General features: G+C 47.6%; 2 protein-coding genes across 8 annotated transcripts in view; one reads left to right on the top strand and one right to left on the bottom strand.

The window, feature by feature from the left end:
* LOC135917787 (neuronal acetylcholine receptor subunit alpha-10-like) overlaps positions 1-23,357 on the bottom strand; it is a 314,970-nt gene that overhangs the window by 167,919 nt on the left and 123,694 nt on the right. The gene's annotated exons all lie outside the window — the stretch shown is intronic.
* The window catches only part of LOC135917786 (uncharacterized), a 126,187-nt gene that overhangs the window by 93,963 nt on the left and 8,867 nt on the right, over positions 1-23,357 (top strand). Inside the window, exon 4 of one of the 7 annotated variants that reach the window (XR_010569411.1) lies at positions 1,019-1,077. The exons of the other annotated variants lie outside the window; for them this stretch is intronic. The gene's annotated coding sequence lies outside the window, so the exon portion shown is untranslated. Of the gene's footprint in view, positions 1-1,018; positions 1,078-23,357 lie in introns of those variants that run through there. 7 annotated transcript variants of the gene reach the window in all.

Raw genomic sequence — 23,357 nt, 5'->3', positions numbered from 1 at the left:
TTTTTTTCCTTCCTATTTCTTGCCCTGCTTGTATGCGTTCAACTAGAGGCATTTCCTGGACCAGATGGCGGTGATGAAGTTACAGGGAAAAAGCAACGTGGCGAGCCAGGCGCCCGACCAAAAACCAAAGCGAGCGCTACTGGCTCGGAGCGCACATTATTCACCATGTCGCTGAGTCCTTGTGCGCTACCTCAGAAAAACCGGTGCATGCGAAGGCTAATCGGGAGAAGCTGACTCCGCGCTTTACTTGCTATTTCTTTTGGATAATCTTTGTCTAAATCTCTCAAGCGATTCAACCGGCCCATTTTTGTTCATTCTTCTTTTTGAGGAAACTTGGCGTCATATTTCAATCACTGATAATAGTATGACCACGCCAGCATTTTTGTCACGACGCTGTATGGCATCAGTTGCCTTTACACCCTTAAGCCACTTCATAATTATCGTCATCATAATATATATTCACCGCAGTTGGAAAAAATCAATACAGATGGCACAGCCAAGAATGAAAATCTCTACAAATTTCTTGACTTGGTACACGCACATATCCGAAAAATTACAAGTTGGATAGCTCGGGTCACCGCGAATCATCCTAACAAAGCGGCACCTGCTCCATCCGCCTTCCCACCAGGTCCGCTTAACAACGGACAATAAACCGACTCACTCAGAGTATCAAGTGTGGCAATGGAACTGCAGGGGGTTCCGAAAAAAGAAAGCCAACAATTTCTAGCCTCCTCTTCTAATCACACAGCTGTAATTGCACTTTAGGGAACTCACGGACTGATCGCTTTCGTAGGTTATAATGTATATCAGACCAATAAAGTCTCCCAGCTCGACACGGCGATTCTTATGCAAAAGCACCTCACTGCCAATCACTCCCAATTCGACAGCGTCGATATAGAGCATGATTTCCTAGCAATTATTCCTCGCAGAAATAATGCGTCTGGTCTTTACATTCTCAATATATATATAGCCGTCCACAAGACAAACATCACCGCTTTGACTCCATCTTTCACTGCAGGACGAAGGCTTCTCCCTGCGCCCGCGAATTTCCCAATTTCAACGCCCCATCGAGTCTTCTACACATGTGGGAAGCCAAGCAGTCTCTTCTCAAACGGTGGAATAGGTGACGGCACAACCGAAAGCTAGGACTCATAATTGCCAGATTAGACCTCCAGATCCAAGAGTACGCCACATTGGCCTGCCAACACTGGGCCCGGGTCAGGAATGTGAAAGCATGCATGACAACCTCGACAACAAGCGAGCATACCCTGCCATATCACGCACACACTGCAACCACAGCATAAACAAACTGCTACATGCAAACAAAAGCAATCTCAACAGACTCTTCGATGACCTCCGCCATAAACACCTACCTCCCGCTCAGCAGTATGACATGCCAAAGTACACTGGCAAACCCAATGAGCTACAGGGCACCGATATCACGAAAGCAGAGGTTCGCCATACCCTAGCAAGCTTGCGAACAATGTCAGCACCAGGCTTCGACCTTATTAACTACAAATACTCCGCAATATAGACAACTCCGTCACAGCCATCACGGCGCGCTTCAATTCCTGCTTTACACTGGCACCCTCCCTAGTTCATGGGAATATGCTAGGGTCATTTTTATCCTAAAGTCAAACAAACTATTCAACACTTCTAGTCTCAGGCCTATATCACTAATCTCTGTCTAGGTAAACCACTTGAACACGTCATCCTCAACCGACTGAGTAAACACATGGAAGACAACAATCTTTATCCATCATAAATGGTAGGTTTTCGAAAATCTCATGCGAAGCTATCAGGCTTCGAAGGAAGCGTGACATCATTGAACCCAATAGCAGTCTAGATACGCAAATAATTCGGAGTCTGGGCCTCCACGGAGCTTTCCATAGTGTTTCGCATTTCGCCCTCCTCCGAGAGCTTAATCTCAATGGGGTTGGCGGAAAGACATATGACTACATAGGTACCCTAATTTTTGGCCAACCATACCGCAACGATACATATAGGGACGCAGCAATACCCTTTGTGCGCTTTGGGAGGCTACGGCACACCCCAAAACTCAGTGCTCTCCCCTTTTCTTTTTAACCTCTCTATGATGCCGATGGCGCGAGCATTGCGATCTATTCTTCATCTCAGGTTTTCGATCTACGCCGACGACATCACTCTTTGGGCGACTAGGGGCTCTGAAGGAGAGATTAAAGACACTCTGCAGGCCGCAGCCAACACGCTCGTGGCTCATGCAGGGGCTATGAATCTCGCATGCTCCCCTAAAAAATCCGAGCTACTTCTCCTGCCATTTCACCGGGGGGCCGAAATACACATGTCTAATATACAGGTCATCCTAAACCACATCCCTGTTACGAGAGTGGACAGGCTCCGGGTGCTTGGTTTACACATTCAAAGCAGACGACTCGACACATATATGCCCTACATACACTCCAAACCACAATCGATCACACCCTGCGCCTTTTAGGGTGAGTCTCCAACAAACATGGCGGACTAAAAGAGGCCGACCTTCTGCTCTTGGTCCAGACCTTTGTTATTAGTAAGATTACATTTGCAACATCATATTTAAACTTTCTTAAATCAGAATCAGATAAGATCGACACTATTTTACGCAAGATATACAAATTAGCTCTGGCGGTCCCCATACGGACCGTCACTGCAAGGCTAATGCTTAGTGGCATTAGTGGCACCTTCATCACACTTAATGAACCCCCAGAAGCCCATCTCACGTTCCAGTATAGCAGACTCTCTAACACCGCAACAGGTCGACACATTTTACAAGCTCTTTCTATCACTCCGGCACCCACCATAAAGACTAAATAGACCATTCCGCATCACATACACGACACCCCCCCCACATCCTGAAAACGTGCTCCCTGACACCACAAACAGCGCAGGAGGCAGCGAGCAAAGGCTCTCCCAAAACAATTCTCCACCTCAAAAGACGTGATCTATGTTTATTCTGCCTAATATGGGAACAGAAATCATTATGCAATCTCAGTCATTAACTCTCACGGCCAGGTCGCTGCGGCCGCCTCCATTCCTGGGTCTTCCTCGGAGGAGGCGGTCATAGCTCTGGCCCTCACAATTCCAATTTCATCAGTTATCGTTAGAGACTACGAAAGAGCCCTGCATAACTTCGGAGCAGGCAGAGTTTCTAAGCCAGCCCTTACCCTCCTTTTAGCCCATCCTTTACATCAAAATGCAGCATTATTCTGGACTCCCGCGCATGCGGGAGTCCAGAATAATGCCGGAAACGAGGCGGTTCATGCCAGCGTCCGATGATTTGCAGTCCGGGCACAGGCATCAGATGTGTCAGACTTCGCTACGGAGGAGGGGCCGTTTACAGCACGGGATCGGCTTATTACCTGCCACGACATCTGCACACACTACCGATTAGACCGTTTAACATTTCCGCCACTAATGCGCAAACTTCCGCGGAGGTGTGAAGTTTTGTGGCGACAGCTGCAGACTCGCACCTTTCCCTTCCCTTACCTGCGCCACCGTATTCGTCCCTCCATTTACCTTTCTCCCTCTTATAAATTCTGCGTCTTTTCCAAAGCAGACCTAAATCACATCATAGGGGGGGGGGGGGTGCCCTAAGCACCCCCTTCTTCCTTTCATCAAGCAATTAATACCTCGTGAGGAGCAGTGGGAGGCTGCCTTACGCAGCTCGAGGCCCAACCTTCAGGAGGCCATGCTGGAGTGGGCTGAGAGGACACAGGATGCCTACTTCAAGTGGTTCCTCCCCCCACCCTCCATCCCGTTGCCCCTTTCCCTTTAATGAGGGATAAGTAAAGTTTTTATTTCATTCGCGTTTGGCCAGACGCGGAAGGAAAAAGCCGCAAAATCAGTAAACCCTTACACTCAACGGTGTGTTCTGTCTAATCTAATTGTTGCTGATAAGGTGGTTATGTTTCTTCTTCCTCAGCTTAAACTCACGTGGATTAAGATGCGGGACTCATTTCAAAAGCGGTCTCACTTGTGCAGCTTTGCCTCCGTAGCTTTTCCTTCATAGCCACAGAAAGTTGTCCAAGAGTATAGTGCTCCTGTGCATACTCCCATGTGCACTCAGTGCTCACTCTCTTCCTATTTCTATTCCCCCTTTCCCTTCCACCCAGTGTAGGGTAGCAAACAGGACGATGGTCTGGTCAGCCTTCAAGCCTTTCATCTCCTTCCTTTTTCTCTTGGCAAAGTCATCCGGCATACAACATTGCAAGTTGTAATAATCTCATGTGCTCAATTACACGCAGCATTGTTATAGTTGCATCACAGTGCAGTAAACAAGTAAGGGCCGAGCTAAATAGGTACTATACCTCTATAGTTCTTGCTTTATAAGAAGAAGCGCTCGAGACTGTACTTAACTACACTGGAGAGTTTCAACGCACAAACCAAAAGTTCGATGCTATTGTCAGTTAGGCGAGCGTGGATGCACACTGCGAGATTAGTTAACCGCAGCCGAGGGTCAACAGTGTTGGGACGCGCGATGGTCAGAACGGGTGCCTATCGCGACGGTACATTTGGGCTGACATTACTGGCTCAAAATTATCGCCATACATCTGTCGCATCACGTGGACCAACAACTACGTATATATGAAAGCCCGGGTGGTCCAAATTAATTTAGAACCTGCTACTACGACATGTTTGAGCCAGCTTGCGGCTCGCAAGTTAATTTTGCCAGAAAAAAAAAATATACTGGTGCACGCTACGGCAGGCGATCATGCGTTAAAAAGCAAAGGCAGCAATAAGCTGTCAACGCGTAAATATCAGCAAAGGGATGCAATGAGAACGCGTAGAGAGAGAGAAAGAGAGAAAGAGATTGGGGGAGGCTAAACTAAGAAAACAAAATATTTTCTTCAGCTAGTTTCACCGCTAAGGCGACTGCATAAATTTCAGTGGCGCTTCTGTGCGGTTCAATACATCTCACGTGGAGCGGAAGTTAACCGCCTGCACAGTAAAATAAGCAGAGAGAAGGGGTGAGTGCGAACAACAGCTGCAAGCGTCCACATTACGTGCTCGACGACGGAGGAAGACAAAGCACTACCGGAGGGGCAGAACTCGTGTTGCAATTTCGCCGCTACAACTCCTCTCTCGACCTGCTTAACACGTCGTGCAACGACCGCCCACTGAACTGCGCCGGAGAACCCACCAGGGCTGAAAGAAAGAAGCGCGCAATATTGCACCCCGTGGAAATAAATCCGTGCAGCGTTTGTGAAAGGGAACGCCCAAAATTATCTGGCCAGGCGCTGAATTCAAGTGCACCTACCCTGGTAGCACGATGACTGCTAAACAGAACATTAGATGCGAACAGTGTAGAAGTGAGGTACTCAATGCGTAGTAAACTATAATTAAAAGCTACAGGGCAGTGCCGCCAACCTGTAATCTCTAGAACACTAACATGTGAAACATTGCCCTGTAACGCACCGCGGGCGGTGGCAGTAACCTGTGGGACACTATATAACTTGCAAAGCGCTACCTTGTGACTTCTAATTAGAGCTGACACGGCAGTGCTTTTTCAGAAATCGCTCGTGGTTTTGAAGTGTACGGGAAATCTCGAGCCTTTCCTTTCACGCCCCACGATACACCTTTTCTCACGGTGATCACAGAGTCACAGCTTCTGTACCTGGATGTAGTACCAACATCTGCTCAAACTCCTTTGTACCCAAAACAGCTACTCACAGGGACTTTGTCTCACTTTCTGACCGAGCCTCGTTCGAAGGGACCATCTCCAGCACTTTACATGATAAAGAACTATACAATCTGTACATGGTTCTACAATTTATATATGACGTTATACTATGTCTGTATTTTATATAGATCTGTCTTAAAGATGTCCAACTGTTTACTTTAATAAAGGTGATATTGGCAGAACGGTACATTCATCTAATGCAGCCTCTATGTTAAAAATTACCACGTCTGCATGCTCAGATATTTATTCTTTCTCGGAGACTTCCGCATTGCTGTGCCAGCGGATATCATGGCCGGTCGGTTTTGTAGAGAAATAACATTTGAGGGGTATGATCGGCGTAGATAGCTGGCGACGTAGCGACGCACGCACGTAGTGACTGCAACTTGAATTTCGTCCGACCGTCCTTTCGTCCAAACCAGCTTCGTCAGTTCCGCCGTCCGTGATGAGCTGACGCCAACTCTTGACTTGGACGACACTGCCCACAATTCTAGCGCGTCACAATTTGTATGTACAGAGGATGGGACGAAGGCGACATCAAACGAAAAGACAACGGGGGTGTGAGAAAAGATAATAATGTGAGCAAGGAAGAACCGAAAAGCACAAAGTGCTGCAAAGAGAGTTTGGTAAGGCTCGGTAGTTGGGGGGGGGGGGGGCGGCGCTGCAGAAATTACCGGGTTTCTGTGTGCCCTCCTGATGGAGAAAACAATAGCCCAGCCGGCGGCTGCGAACAATGCTGTGAACGGGGCCTCGTCCATGCTGGTGCGCTTCTCTGTTTGCCAGTCGCCACCGACGAGCACTTCCTTCTTCTTTTGCTCCCCTCGCACTTCGCTTATCAACAGTGGGGGCGAACGCAATAAAGTTTTTCTTTGTCCCTCCTTCGGCATGGCACCGGCTCGCAACATTTGACGAAGAATCCGTTAGTTTTCGCAACTCGGCAGAGAAAGAAGAGACCGAAGGGAGACCGCACGAGCGGAGTGTTCTCGTATGTTGGAGAGAATAAAGGTTGGGCAGGCGTAGGAGGAGGAGGTGTCGGTGGGGAAGGGAGATGGTACAAATAGCCTGAGAGTTAGCTCAGAGGGTTCCCCCGTCTCGAAGCAAGCTGTCCAACAAATATAACCGTGGTCGATAAAGTGGAGGCCGAGTGCGTCGACGTCAGGGAACAGAGAGGAGAGCAGTTGGGGTTGAGGGTTAAGGGCGGGTGAGGTTGTAATCGAAACATAAAGTAAGCGCCCTTCCTTCTTATATTAAGTTACACGGGTAACAAAAACAGGGAAGCAGGAAAAAGAAAATGCCGAGAAGCGAGGAGTAAAACGCGCTGAGCTTTCCGGTGTAACAACAACAACGGCGGTTCCCCTAACTGGGCGGGAACTATGGGTCCGGGGGGCAGGGTGTGTGTGTGAGTGTGTGCGGCAGGGGGAGGTAGGAGAGGGGATAGGAGGTGGAGATACGTTGTGGCACCGGAAGAGAAACACTGCCCTCAGTCGAGGGCCTCGAGGAGCGAGAGCCCTGGCGGCATAACAACTAGACATAAGGGCGAAGAAGCATATATATAAAAAGAATTTGTCAGAGGAAGAAGGCAAGGATCATGGGAGCAAAGGGATGAATGCGGACAGGCGATCTGGCAAGCGCTGCTCGGAACAAGCCGAACGCCGAGGAAGGAAGTGAAAGGAAAACAAGGAAGAGGGGAGGGGAGGCAGCAGAGCGATGTCCGACGGGGGAGACAAAAGAGGCAGCACGGCGTGCAGCTTCGGGCAAATTGAAGCCTTTCTTTCCTGTGCCTGCGATCCAGCCTGCAGGCCGGCCTTCCGCGGGCCGCTGGCGATCGGTGGCGACGGTGCCGACGTATGGCGCGCTGTTCCTTTTTACAACAGGCGTTAGGCCTTCTTTATTGAGCAATGAAAGGAACCCCTTTCGCTCCTTCGTTCCCCGCTCTTTCGCGTTTGTTCGCCCCCCCCCCTTCCCCACGCGCTTCGCTCGCGAGAGCGGGGGCGGTCGTCGTCAGCGGCGGGCGAATATGTGGCGACTGCAGGAATTCCGGTGGAAGCCGCCGCGGTGCGTGGACGGCGGGCTGCTTGTCCCAAGCAGCCTCCTCTTCACTCCCTGTTGGGCGCGGATCGACTCTATAGCAGATGAGGCTTTTCCTTTGTGGGCGGCGGGATGCGGTCCCGGTCGCCATCAGCATGTTTCCTGCTTTTCCGGTGCCCGCGGGATTGTTCCCTTAGCGCCCCCTCCCTTTCTCCCTTTTCCCGCACACGGCCTTCAAATGAGACTGATCTTGGTACCTAGCCTTCTTTCTTTCCTTCATCTGTTCGTACGTCTCCAGATGGAGCCGATGTCTCCATTCCCGCTCATGTGTGTGCTTTCACCTTGAAGTTAGACTTATCTCCGCCCTTTTCTCCGTTTGCGTCCGTGCAACTTAGTCCCTCTAAATTATGCGTGTATGTTCGCGTGCCTGCATGTTCACGCGGGGTGTGTTTGCCGAACGTGCTTGCGGCTGTGCGCTGCCCGCGACAATCGCCTCCTCCTTTCAGCGGGAGTTTGCAGTGAGGTCGTAATGAGGGCTTGGCCGGCGGGGCTGCTGCACCCGTCGGCGTTAAGGCGCGGCCGCGAGCTTTACGGCCGCAAGCGGCAGCATCAGACCATCCTTTCTTCAGCGGCTGTAGAGGGCGACGATCACAGCGCCATAAAGCCGTGCGTATGGCCTGGTGCACGTAGCCTGCGCTGCTGCAGGATTTCAGGGATCGCTAGCGAAAGCACTCTACTGAGGTTTTGAAAGTGCCTCACGTTTTATCTTTTTTTATTTTTATATTTACACGTTGATGCGGTGCCTCAGACATCACGAGTTCCTGAGACAAATTCGAAGCCAAATCGATTACTATTCGGATAGTATGACGAGAAAAAAAAATCCCCATCAACGGTTCTGCGATGAACGTAAAAGAACATCAGGTGACCAAAACTTGCGCACCGTCCTTCATATCTTATGTGTAACTTGGTTAACTTGAATAAAGATAGTAAAAACTGAACAGTTATTGTAATATTGTGGCGAAAAGTAAAACAACATTACACATGTGGCTTGACTCAGAAACTGAAGACGAAGCTTTAGCTCGGGCGCTTCTACCTAAATACATGGAAACCAAGAAATCGTTTTTCTAGGCATCCAGCGAACCAATTATGGTCTGATTAGCCGCGCTTAAAGAAAGAGTTAAATATAGTCACTAAAGCAGACGGATTTTCGATTTAAGCCGTGAACGGTTCTTCCGAAAAGGTTGAAAATCGCAAAATTAAAACAAATGTTTCTATATCACGTTCTTTTAAGTCTATAACTTCGCAATAAAGAAATGATATCATATATCTGTAAGCGGGACCTAATCGTACATTTAAAGCGAACAAAATCGATATATTATATGATACTCTGGACAATCTGTTATTAGGGCTTTTGCAAAACCATCGTAAACATCGTAGCAATTTCACGTAAGCCATGAATTCGTATGCACTCACTCACTCACTCACTCACTCACTCACTCACTCACTCACTCACTCACTCACTCACTCACTCACTCACTCACTCACTCACTCACTCACTCACTCACTCACTCACTCACTCACTCACTCACTCACTCACTCACTCACTCACTCACTCACTCACTCACTCACTCACTCACTCACTCACTCACTCACTCACTCACTCACTCACTCACTCACTCACTCACTCACTCACTCACTCACTCACTCACTCACTCACTCACTCACTCACTCACTCACTCACTCACTCACTCACTCACTCACTCACTCACTCACTCACTCACTCACTCACTCACTCACTCACTCACTCACTCACTCACTCACTCACTCACTCACTCACTCACTCACTCACTCACTCACTCACTCACTCACTCACTCACTCACTCACTCACTCACTCACTCACTCACTCACTCACTCACTCACTCACTCACTCACTCACTCACTCACTCACTCACTCACTCACTCACTCACTCACTCACTCACTCACTCACTCACTCACTCACTCACTCACTCACTCACTCACTCACTCACTCACTCACTCACTCACTCACTCACTCACTCACTCACTCACTCACTCACTCACTCACTCACTCACTCACTCACTCACTCACTCACTCACTCACTCACTCACTCACTCACTCACTCACTCACTCACTCACTCACTCACTCACTCACTCACTCACTCACTCACTCACTCACTCACTCACTCACTCACTCACTCACTCACTCACTCACTCACTCACTCACTCACTTCGTCGGCACCAACCGGAAGTATTTTGCTCGTCTGCTAGAGCCCGCTGATGCAGTTGCCAAAGCTAAAAAAATATGCAGTGACAATGTTTTCAATCGTTTCGGTTACCTTAGCGAGAAAGCCGTGCCGTCTTTATGGACTGCAAACTGCACATTATCACACAGACAGAGTGCAGGTACGCTCAAAGATACTTTCGCAGTTTTCTTTTTTTGTGCAGAAGATGTATCGTTCTCATTTTCGGCACTCGCTCGTAAAGTCCGCATTGTCCCGCCTTATTAAAACAAAGCTCGCCGCCTTAGTACCGCGATATCTTATTTTTGTTTTCGCGGCAGTTCACCCGCTTCCATAAGAGAGGGCTTCTGAGGTTATTGCAGAGGATGCTGGAAACAAGGCAGCAAGACAGACAAGAATAAAAACGTACTAATGCGGCGGGAGAAGACTGCATAATCAAGTGACCTGCGAGTGCTCACCGCAGCAGTTCCATTTATTCTTGCTATTCAATAAGGATAACTCCTTCCCGCGATACAATAACAAACTTTGAGGTGAGATCATGTGAAGAAATGGGAATGGAACGTCAGAATAATTAAGTGAAGATAACGAAATTTCGCGTAATGAAGTTTGGTGATATTGTTTACGAATGCTGCTGGCGCGAGTGCTGCCTTGCGTGACAAAAAAACAAAAAAAAGAAAGAAAGGAGGGAACACGATTGTTGTACGGAAGCTTGTTATCAGCCGGTATTGTGGTTTCTGAGGAAAAGAGAAATGTGAGCTAGAAGCTCCCTCACAAGAAAGGAAAACGAAGCGTTCAGGAAATGGGAAGAGTTCAACTAGTGCAGAGAATGCGTTGTAAGGGCATCTTGAGAGCCAGAAGAAAAGAGAAATGCGTAATTAATCGCAGGGTGCTATACGAACTGATTACGCAGATTATCTGAAAAAAAATAATCATCTAGGAAAGAAAATGCACTTTAACAAAAGTGGCAACTTGCCATCATCGCCTACCACAACATTCATACATCAGGGGCGAAAAAAGAAAGAGAACGAGAGGTAGTACGTTAGTGTTACTGAGCAGTGTTGATGAGCAGGTGATCTTAGTTTACTGCTCCTCTTTCAAGATTGTTCATAACGATTGCAATGAACGAATAAATAAAATTAGATAAAGATGATGGCTCAAGGGTCTAAAATACTCTGATAGGTATTACGAGCGCCGTTCAGTTGTGGTGGCCGCTGTCCAACATCCAGGATGGAGGCGAGAGGGACAAGAAGCCATTTCAGAGTGGAGGTCGACGCACTCACAAAATGTGACGGGTGCTTGTGAGATGTAGAAGTTGTTTGTACCTGCATGAAGGCACATTTATTATGGCTCGTGGAATGTAAACGTACACGCAGACGCCGTATAAGGCTGGTGAATCCGGCAAGTGCGAAGTTATTCATTGTGAGCAGCGTGCAAACGCATGAGGAGAACTAGGATGTGGTATTTTTAATGTGCTGGCATTAGGACTGCATAAGGGGGAAAAATGTGCTTGCGTGTGAAGTGTAGGCAGCTGGTCTCGTGGTTGATGTAGGGGGTGGAAGAGCTATATATATATATATATATATATATATATATATATATATATATATATATATATATATATATATATATATATATATGTGTGTGTGTGTGTGTGTGTGTGTGTGTGTGTGTGTGTGTGTGTGTGAATAAGAATAAACAGGACGTAAATGGAAACATGTTCTTTTTTACTATCAGACGTTTCGGATGGTGGGTCAGCCTTCGTCAGAGTTGTATCATCGAGTTTTCGACTATGACGAAGGCTCGCCCACCAGCCGAAACGTTTGACATTAAAAAAAGAACGCGTCTCCACCTACGTTGCCTTTATTCTTTTATGCTCTACCGACGGAGCCAGTGTGTGTTCTTGGTCGTATGATATATATATATATAGCGGTCGGCGAAGTTGTACACGTTACGCTAGCGAATCCAGGAGTGCCGAAAATTTGACCCCTGTAACGCTTGGCGCGCCGAGCGTAGCCCGCGATAGAGCTGTCACCAACTGTTACTGCAGCGAATGCGCACACTAGTGCGCGGTGAGGGAGCACTTTCTTTTCGCATAACGAAGGCGCAAACTCGACGCAGCATCTTTTGCGCACGAGAACTCTAGACCGGGTGCTGCCGGCCAGCGAAGCTAGCGCGGGGCGAATTCTGGTTGAGCGGCTCCGATGTGAGACGAGACCTGTCCTATTCCTGCGCCGGCGCCGTCAATGCGCGCCGAACTCCGCCGGTCACGCTAGCTGCGCCGTGACGCTAGATTGTAGAACGACCGCGTCATGCCGGCGTAGCGTAGCTGCGCTGCGCGTGGACGCGAGCTCGCGGTTACCCTTCGCCACATTGGTGCCTTTGCAGTGCAAGCATACGCTTGCGAAAAGCTTAGTAGAAAACACACACGCGCGCTCGAAGTCTTCCAAACGCAAGCACGCGCACTTGCGCAAGCACACGAACACACACACACATCTGGCGGGCATTGCAAGGAAAGAGCCACATATGTTCCCGTCCGCATAGGGCACACGTTTCTTGTGTGCGATTGCAATCGCGCGCGCCGAGACATAGCGACGGCTGTTCCTTGAAGGCCGCCCCACGGCACTGCCGTACTTATTCGGCCTCAACTTCACTCGTATACAAACACTGCAGGCAGAGTACGCCATACGGCAGCGACGGCTCCTACAAGCCCCTTCAGTTTGTCCTCGACGCTGCGTTCACATGAAGGGTTCTCTCGCGCTTTCTTTCTTTCTCGCGGGTAAGACGTCCTCTGCGGGGCTTACTTCCAAGATTCTCCCGGCGCTCACAGAGCACGAGCGATGTTCAAACCCGGTTATTACGGTGTCGGGAAGGAAGAAAGTAGGCTCTGTAACCCAAGGCCTCGTTTCTCTCTTACTTCTTATTTGTTACATACACATTTTTTTTGCGGCAGTATGCCTGGGATCAAGGCGCAGGTCCATGCGTGTGATGCGCGCAGCCGAAAAATACGGCTTAGGAAAGTAGAGTTCACTTTTGCCTCCACGAGGAAAGAATTTGTCGCAGCTGTCCTTGTTTTCGGTGGCTCGAAAAAGAGAGTCTCCCGAGTAACCGGGAGAGATAGAGCATAAGAAGAAGAAGAAGAAACCAACGAGAGAAGAGTGGCAAGAAAGAAGATAAGGGAAGTAAACCGATTATAAGTTGGGTATATATATGTGCGGCCGGCTTGGTTCGATCCGTATGGTTTATGAAAGCAGGAGCTGAGAGAAGCTCGCCGTGCCTCTGATTTATTGCGAGAACTGGGAACAGGATTGCCGCCAGCCGGCTCTTTTGAGGTGGGTGAGCTGCTCCACTCGGTGCATTTCATGCCTCGGCTTGACGGCGCGTGGAGAAGAAAATACTGGCGACCTCGTATACATATAAGCCGGGATCTTATATGGGAAGCGGTAAGAGACTTGCTCGCTGACACGCTGTTACAAAAAAGAAAAAGAAAAAGAAAAAGAAAAAGGAGAGTGCAAGAAAGAAAAGACGTGATGGTGTGCTCGTACTTAAATCCTGCCAAACCAGTCGTATAGAGCAAACATTGTTAACCCTGACTGGTTGGCTCACCGACTGGTTGGCTGGCTAGCTAGTTCGCTCGCTCACTGGCCTATTACTTGACTCAGTTTCAGTGAGTTTGGTTTAGAAGAGTGAATCTTCGTTGTGTTCTTTATTTTATATCTTATTATTTATTTCTTTCAAGCTTCTTTGAGGGCACTTGAGAGGGGATGTCGGCATTCGAATGATATCGAATTTAGACAGAGTGATGAGTTCTCTGATGTTTGCCAGTGTAACCCGACTCGGCGTAAGGCAACTGAACGCCGTGCTTAGAGCTCAGTGCTTAGTGAGAAGCGTCACGCTTAGTGCTCACTGCTCTCAAAGACACTGGTCATTTTTCTGTGTGAGAGGCTCAGAGGAGTGGTATACACGAAGGGCAAAAATACTATCTGACGCGTAGGTCAGACAAAACAACGAAGATCTCTTCAGCTTGTATTCTGTTACTCAACTTAGGGATTCATCATTACAGCGTGACAAGTAACACTCCATGGTAACGAGTAATCCTGCCAAACAATTAGGTAAGCTTTCACGGACAACACTAATGCGAACTCAGTCAAGTGGCGACACAGGGTATTAGGTTATATACTGTGGTTTTAAAGAGGGAAACAGCGCGAAGAAAGGTAAGGGTGTCATTGACTGGGTGGTTTCAAGGTGACTACGTGTAGGAACTCTGGTCTCTTATCATTGTTCGAACTGTTATTTTTTTTTGTTAGAACCACTAGTGAGAAACGTAAATTTGAACAGCACTGGCCTCTATTCCTCTAAAAAGCACTACAGTATTTTTTGGATACGCAGTACCCGCATTTAAGTAACATCAGCTCATCAAAAATGTTACAGTACTCCAACCCTTACGTCACTTATCACAATCAGTTTATGCTCTTTAAACGTAGTGTAATGGCTGGAATCACGACCGTTTTCGAAAGCGAAGATCCTTGGATTAAGAACATGCACACCGCTGGCACGGAAAGCAACGAGAGGTTTACTGTAGTACCTCAGGTCGACGGTCTCTGCGACGGTATATGAGCTTAATGCGTACCTTCACGTTTGTGCGTTCATCTAGTGCACTTTAATTTTACGTTCTTCTTTTCGCATCTTAATCCGTTCTCTAAGTGCAGGGTAGACAACCGGACATGCGTCTGTGTTAACCTCCCTGTTTCTCCTTTCTTCTTTTTTTTTTACGCGTTGAACTCTGAGAAAAAGTTCCACCAGGAGGCTTAATCCAAGAGCTCTCGCAAGCAAATGCTTAAAAAAATGGCAAGCTTTCACAGAAAATGACGAAAATAAAAGAATTGTTGGCGTTGGAACAGAGCTCACGTGAATAAAATGTCCTGTAGACGTTGTCCGCAGTTCCGACGTTAAGCGCCTAATAGTGCTAAAATGTTGGGGATAATGGATGGATGGATACAACTTTCTTGTACGTCCGGCAAGGTTTAACGCGACCCGGGCTCAGGATCTGGATCTTGGCTTTTGCAGGGCGGGGGCTTGATCTTCTCTGGATTCCTTGACCGCCTCGAGTTCTGCTTCCGCTTCGGCTCTTTTCCTTTCCCATCTTCGTTTCTTAACTATATACGGGGTCTTGAATTTTGCTCGGCAGGATTTGTCTGCCGTAGGGTGTTTCCCTCCGCATAAGCGGCAGTTTGGCGTGCACTGGTGATTGGGGTCTGGGTTCTTGGCACCGCAGCCCCTGCAGATCTTGTCCTGGGGATTTGGGCAGACGTCCATACGGTGCCCCAGTCTACCGCATTGGTGACAGATGTCGACCTGCTTCCTGTACAGCGAACAGCGAAGCAGAGTGCCTCCATACCTGACGAGAGTGGGCACTTTTAGGCCTTCGAAGGCGATGATGACTGTGGTCGTGTTGCTAAGACGCTTGGCTGCCAGGGCTGTCGGGTTCCTGTCGTTCACGATCTTGGAGTTAATTGTCCTGGAGTCTTCTTCGAGTGGTATGCCTCGGATGACCCCCTTGGCCGTATGATCGGGCGCCGTTTCATAGGCGTTGACTTCGTATTGGCGGTCGCCGATCCTGATGACCTCGAGCTTCCTGTATTTTTCTGCGTTGGTGCTGCTGGGTGTGCTGATAACGACGATATTTTGGTGGGTGTTGGGGCAGACGGTGTCTTCGCTGGCGTCTTGATCGGACACTCCTGCAGCCCGGTATATAGCTGACGCAATCCTGACTGCGCCAATCGTTGCGGTGTTGAGGCCGCCCTTGGGTCTAACGACGATCTTGATGTCGTTCCTCGGGAGAGCCGGCATTCTGCTGGCCTTGAGTATTTGTTGTTTTACGTTCCGTGAGCGTCGTGGCGTTTGTCGACCGTCTCCCTCGCCGGTGCGGGAGTAGGCTTCGTTCTTAGGTCTATCCCGCGATGCGCTGGGGCCGGACCGGCTTTTGGAGCCGATCATGCACCAGCCGGCATCTTCACCGAATTCCTCAGGAGACATCTCCTGTCCGTCGACCTGGACCTCCATGCTTGGCGAAAAGTGATTCTTAGGGCTTGGGTATTGTTAGGCCTGGCGGGCGGTAGCTCGCCTAGGCTTGCCTCCAGGCGTGCCCAGCGTCTGAACGCGGCGTCGGCGTTGCTCGGGCGGAAGTGCTTTCTAAAGTAGCCAAACAACGTTTCCCACCTTGAAACTTGATACCAGCACGCTCCTGGCAGCTTGCTGCATTCGAAAATTGCTGAGCTAGAAAAATAGCGTTCTGGCTCGCAGTCACTTCGTCGTCGTCGTCTCGTTGGATAAACGTTAAAAAACTGCCTTCATGAAACAAGATAAATAGTTTATTTTTTTCCCAAAAGGCAAACTCTCCTCCGTCGCACACCTTAGAGATTCTCGGACACATTTTTAAAAATTCCCCCCTAGGCGTTTGTCTGCGAATTGCGTACTACCTCACTTCCTTTTTTGCAGATCATCCAGAATAAGAAAAATAATCTCACAATGGTCACGAATGTGTAACGTGAAACGAAGGCTTAAGCATTGATATAATGGCCATGCAGTGTTTTCCCAAGCACTGGGGTGCCAGCATCAAAAGTGAAAGGATACCTTTTCCTGACTGCTTTCTGTAACTTGTGTTCGTAACTTGTGTAGAATATTGTGTCTTCGAGGTTGGAAATCTTAATATGCTGATATTATACATAGACTTCACAAGCTGGCAAACGATGAAACACAGAAAGAAATGAATGAATATATTAATATTTTTAATATGTTACTATGCCGCTTCATTAGAATTTTTGTAAAAAAGCATAACCGCATTCGCATTCACATAAGATAATTGCAGGCATTGCCACAAATAAACTCTCAATAGGTGCCTAAGCAAGACAGAACTTCACAGGCAGATGAAGACTTGAAAGTGGTCAACAGTTGTCTGTTGATATATAATGATATACAGGGAAGGACAGGGGATAATGCACATATCCATGTGCATTATCCCCGGCATTATCCCCGGGGGAAAATAGCTGGGAGAGGCCTTCGTCCTGAAGTGGATATAAATAAGCTGATGGTAATGACGTATATGCACAGAAAGGCAGAGGTAGAGAGAGAGAGAGAAAAAAAAAGGTAGTGAATCTTGTGTAACCTAATCACTTAGGTGATTTTTCACGTGGAAAATTTTGTAGATGAAATTGAGAGCCTAACTTTACAATCTTGATGTCTTCGGCACCTTCTATTTTTGTCTGTTGTAGGTCGTTATGTTGTCCGTATTAGTACCTGTGTTAGTACGTTACCCTCAGAGGTGATTTATCCTGCAAGATCCTCCAAAACGCTCAACCAGACTAAATCATTCCAAAACGATCTATCTTCCCCCAAGACGTGTTAATGTTCACAAACATTCCTTTTTTCCGTCGACCATTTCCCAGTGGAATATGTTAACTAATGATATTGTGTGGTGTAATAACATCGACTCTTTTATTAACCGCATTCAGTGTATTGACTTTTCACCATGGTCTCTTTTATCATTACATGTCTGTACCACTCCTGCGCGGGCCTTGAAGGGCCTGCAGTATATTAAAATAAAAAAAAAATCCGATAATGTGACAAGCGTAGAGCGTGTGGTGGTGTGCTGTGTGTGAGCCTTTATCAATTTTTTGACATTCTCTGGCCGGCATAAACATCCGCGAAAGATTGAGTGTGCGATGCTGCTAATGATGTCGCTATGTGTTGCGCGTATCCACATATTCTCGCCACACGTGTGCCTCCTCGAACCAAATAGCACAAGTAAGCATAAATAAGCCAAAGGTCCCTAAAGTGTATTTGAATGACTTTCATAGCTCACAAATGACGTTCATAAATGACAACATAATTTCATTGACAGCAAAATTTGTAAGGGTTCGACGTTTGGCCATATGAAAATGTAAATGGCAAGTGCAGCAAGTGGTGGCACGAAAATACGCTATAGTTAGACGATTTAGATTTAGAATTAGATTTATTGCGAGCCCTCCGCCGGAAACTTGCAATGCTCTGTCTTTTTCATAAATTATACTTTAACTTTCTTGCACTGCGCGAGAACTTCTTACATGCTCCGTTACGCTCACCTCACCATTTGTTTAACTCCCTTAGCGTACAGCGTTTGCATGGTTCTTCCAACGCCTTCAACAAATCCTTCCTCCCCATCGCCATAAAAGAATGGAACAATCTTCCCGAAGCCGTGGTTTTGGAGTCAAATCCCTCCAAATTTATACAGTTACTATCAGACCATTTCAACCCAAAATAGCCCCTTTTCCTCACGTTTCCTCTCCCAACAATCCGACCTGCTTGTGTCATCGCCTATTTTTCCTTCTCTTCTTTTTTGCCACTTATGTTTAGCATTTTTCACATTTACGTGTACAGTTTTCTTTTAACTTGTTGCTACTCAGTTTGAGATATTTTCATTGTTCTGTTTAAACCTGATTGTTTCTACAGTTTATAATTTATTTTTCTGTTACCTTAATTTGCTTTTTTTGAGCTAATGTATGGCACTTTCCCATCGCTGCCCCCCCCCCGCACCCCCCCCTTATGTAATGTCCCTGACGGGACCCTTAAGGGAATAATAAATGATGATGATGATATCGCAATCTTCGCATTCTAATGTCGAAAGTGCGATGCGTCTGAACATAGAATTACACACACAAAAAAACGTTTTTTTCTCGCGAAAGTTTGATACACAAAGAGAAACAAATGACAGATAAATATTTAGTCATCCCACGCAAATCGGGGGCTGTGGACACCGCTAGCGAAAAAAAGAATATAGCCGCTGGGTCAATGCACTCTTGGGGCGTAGCATCACAGATTATTAAATACTATAAACATAGCATCGTAAGCACATGGGAGCAGGAAAATGCGTCGGCGTTTACTGGTCGTGCTCGACTGCTCTTTGCAAGCGTAACCTCTTGGCCAACATTTGTCTTCCCTCCTCCAACTCTTTTTTCCCTAGTGCTGCGTTTTCACTCAGCACTCGGAGGCGTTCTTGCAAAACAAGCTTAACAACTTAAAATAACGCAATATGAACACAGTCGTCATGACGATATGAGACAAGAATTTCAATCATTTTTTTTTGTCTCAAGAGCTTCGTGAGTCATCCTTGTTCATGTGTTTCATGTGGTCTGCGGTTGTACCTCTTGGAAAGGGCTGTAGTATACTTCGTAGAAGTACTAAAAATAGTATTTACGAAAGGCTGGTAGCACTTTAGAATTTAGTCTTAAGGTCGCTGAATATGGCGAACAAGTAAGAAACACACAGAATAAGTTATACAGTGAAGCGAAACCACTCAAGCAGCCGCGTACTGCCGCAGGGCAAGCTGTTCGAATTAAAAGAATAAAAATAGCGAGAACAGGATTCGGACCAGCTGAGGCAAACTCATAAATAAGATAACTCTTGAATGTCAGTCCGCGCGACGAACCGGAGTATCGGATGCATCCATTCCAAATAAGAGGTTGGGCGACCCCGAAGAATAAGAAGTGAAATAAACAAATGTTAAGAAAAAGAGAAGAGGCATCAGAGACAAGCTGACTTGTTCTGCCTTCGGCCGGTAACCCGAATCCAGCCTCTTTCGAAGCCCGTTGAGCAAGCGGAAAAATCCTCTGCGCACACAGTACGCTATCAAATCAGGCTCGAAGAATAACGCCCCGCTCCCATTTCACTCGCCGACTCCGAGCCAGCAAAGGCTCGCGCGGTGCACAAAGCCTGCCGAAGCGAGAGGCGAAACAGCGTCTGGTCGTGACATCTCCTTTCGCGGCGGCATTGCACAAAAGGCAGCCTTCGGGGCGAACGATAAAGGATTTTCGAACGAGAGAACAGAAATAGTTCTCGAACACCAAGGTCTGAAGCCAAACCGTGCGGCTGGCGTGGTGGAGGCGCGAGTGTGTTGCCTACCGTTTGCGCTGTTTGTCCTGGAAAAGGTAGAAGGTTCGATTGTCGATAGAGGAATGGTGGTCGGTGTATGCAGACGTAAATACCCTTGATAATACGACTACAGGAGCGGGGCATGTCAATTACGGGCCTTTTGGGTGACTTCGTTTTAAAATGAAAATCAAATTATAGACTTGGACAGAGAGAGAGAGAGAGAGATAAGAAGGAAACGGAGGGAGGTTAACCAAGGTCGGGGCCTGTTGATTGCCCTACACTTGGGGAAGGGAAAAGAGGAAGAGAAGGACAACAAGGAGAGAAGGAGATGCATTGTGCGCACACGCACACCAATAAAGCCCCCCCCCCCTCTCTCTCTCTCTCGCCATGACGTATGTAATCTCGAGCGCTCGTTTAGGTCAGGTGTGAAAAGTGCATGAGCACTTCGGCGGCCTTGTGCGTAATAGAGGTCTGCGGCCAAGGTCCCAGGACCTTCGCTTCAGATAATGGTCTGTCGTCTAATCCGCTGGCACCTGTACTCCGAGCATACCGTTGAGAATAGTAGGTTGGGAAGTGGTACAGTATGTGTTATATAGTTTCATCATATCCACAGAAGTGGCGTTTGGTGCTGTTGGCCATTGCGATCACGAATTAGTAAACGTTAATGAAGGTTAAAGTACCGAAGCAACTAAGTGAGTGAGAGGTGCCGCCGTGGATTGCTTCGGTTTAATTTCGACCACTTGGGGTTCCTTAACGTGCACCTAAACCAAACCAAACGAGCAATTTTACATTTACCTTCCGTCGGAATGTGGCCGCAGCTAATGGTAATCGAACCAGTTACCTCGTGCTAAGGACTAGGACGCCGTAGCTACTGAGCTACCGCGACACGTTTAAATTAGGTGAACCTTGAGGCAATCTTGAGCTTTGTAGTAAGTGGTTATACTTGTCACGCAAACACACACGCACACATAGAGACATACCAAGCATCTGACGTAGCTTGTCAGGCCATCATCCAGGCTAATATCTCCAGCGTCTCAGTAAGGTCAGCGCGTCTCTCTCGTAGTGGAATTGGTGGGAAATGTGTGCTGGCTGCTTCCGTTGTTCATCCTGGAGGAAGAAGTGGACTCCACACTCAATAGCGCCCGATGGTGTCTTATAAGTATACCCATATGCAGCAGTCATAAGCAAGGACGATCAATTACCGGCCGGCCTTTTTGTTCATTCGCAAGGTTCATTTAAAGCTTGACGCGTTTGGGAGCCTCGCGGTAATTGGATTTTTCGTCAACGTTCCGCTTTAGCTCGTCGGTCGCATGTCTCTCCTTTTTTTTTAAGATTAAGTTTTTATTTCAATTTCTGCGTGAGCACACGAGACCACTCAGTCAGCTGGAGTGGGCTGGAAAACTGTATTATGGTTCCGCAGGACGCTCTTAACGCGTAGCGGGCAGGCTCTCTTTTTTATGTTTGACGATCCGTCCATGCTTGCTACAGCTTCTCACCAACAGGCTTCGTAGGCGATGTTAGCCACATGTCCACGCCCATTCAGACCCGGCTCGGTCTGTTTCTTATTATTTTGCCTGTTTTCTTCTCGAAATGGTGCAGTCGAGCTAAATATTTCTGTACACTATCCTCTATAATCTAATGAAACAACAAGAACCTTCTTCGTCTGCCGAAGTCCTATTTTTGTTCCTAGTGACACTGACTTATAAGGAACCGGGTAAGCGGAACGATTGATTAACTCGGAGTCAAACACTTCCACTGCGCACGTTACTTAAGTTCCTACCCTTTCATATAGCTGGCAATACTAATAATACTATCGCTGCTGTAGCAAGGTTGGTGGCAAGGCTGAGCGACGTCTTAATTGGATACATTCACTATTCCAGAGTTAACGCAAGTTAGCCTGATTGTACGGTGACATCAGCGGCACTGTGCTAGCCCGAGTTCCCCGTGGTCACTAATACTTTCGGGAGGCACACGGACCTGTTCGCTACACTGTGAAACACTCGCTGCATCAGTTACTGCCCGTCATTGCCGGTAGATGCCAAATATACTTAGTAATTGAAGCTCGACGAAAGGGTGGCTGGTACGGAAAGTGGCAAGGATGAGTGTTGCTTTAAAAATAAGTCCCGCCAATCGCTCTACCAAATCTCCGCTTCCCAGACGAGTACTGACTATTCAAGAATACAGAAGCCAGGTGTACTGCGAATGGATGAAAACTGAGAACTGCGTCGCGTGTTAAGCCGGCGAGATGAACAGAGGACACACAGAGGCCACGTCGAATTAGTTAAGTCTACGCACCATAGAGCCAGCTTTCGGTGTTGTGGTGTTGCAGCAGGCGGATTTTGCCCGACATTCTTGGTCGGCAGTTATTCCGCCTGAGCACCTCATACGCTCTTAGCAAGGGTGTGTCACCAGACGTTGATGAACTCCTTATCTCGAACAAAGGAAATCAACAGACCTCCGACTTCCTTCCTGATTACGGCGCGTTCTTCAGGTAACACTACGTCGGCAAAGCTCGCGTGAGCTAGCCCATTCTACTATATGTTGTGAAGCAGCTCACTTTTTTCCGCCTCAAACTGCAGCCATAGCCACATTAAGTGTCTCGCATCATCAATCTTAACCACTTAAGGTACCAGGCGGCGAAGTGGATTTTGCACTTTTAAATAACAAAGCCTCGGGAGCCCGAGATCGACGGTGAAATTGGCGCGGATTCCGCCGCACGCTAGAATTGAAGGCAATGAGAAAGCTGACGCTCTAGCGAAGCGCTATTATGTGCCCTTAAATCGAGGGCACAGATATTCCGGCGATGTACAAAACCCCACGTCAACTCCGTGTCTTCCAGTGGACTCACTCGCGAAGAAGCTGCTATATCTGCTTACAGGCGGCTTTGCTTAGTCAGCGGTTTTGCACGCTTTCCATAGGGTCTATCGCTCAGAGTCACGGATAAATTGGAGGAGGAGCCGAGACGCTTCGTTCCTATGTATCCACCGCCAGGAAACGCCATGTCAATATCGTGTGCTGCGTGACCTCTGCACTGTAGTCCACCTAGGACAGCTTCGCGTCATTTCGTAGCACGCTCCAGGCAACCTTATAAGTATAGTTGCGGTGAGGCCTACAACAGATTCAACAAAACGCGGACATCGTTGATGCGCCGAGTCTTGTCTTGCACAGCTCGAATGTAGGAATAAGTAATAATTAGTGAGGCTGTGGCTACCTGCTCTGCGTGTTAGCCATGAATTAGGCGAGACAAATGTTTCAAATATGTGTGTAAGAGAAAAAAAAAGATGAAAAAAGAAATGAAACATAACTTCAGTGTACCTACTCTGGTACCAAAAGAAAAAAAAATCAAGGATAGAGAATACGGAGATAACAAAGTAATGCATATAAAATAATAAGAAAAAATGACAAAAAAAACGTAAGCTCTGAATTCAGTGATGCAGTGGCGCGGAACTTAAAGGAAAGTCTCGCATGGCTGA

This window comes from Dermacentor albipictus, chromosome 4, assembly GCF_038994185.2.
Source record: "Dermacentor albipictus isolate Rhodes 1998 colony chromosome 4, USDA_Dalb.pri_finalv2, whole genome shotgun sequence".
NCBI classification, from domain to species: domain Eukaryota; kingdom Metazoa; phylum Arthropoda; class Arachnida; order Ixodida; family Ixodidae; genus Dermacentor; species Dermacentor albipictus.
Note: the sequence above shows the minus strand (reverse complement) of the source record. Positions and strands in the feature narration are given on the sequence as shown.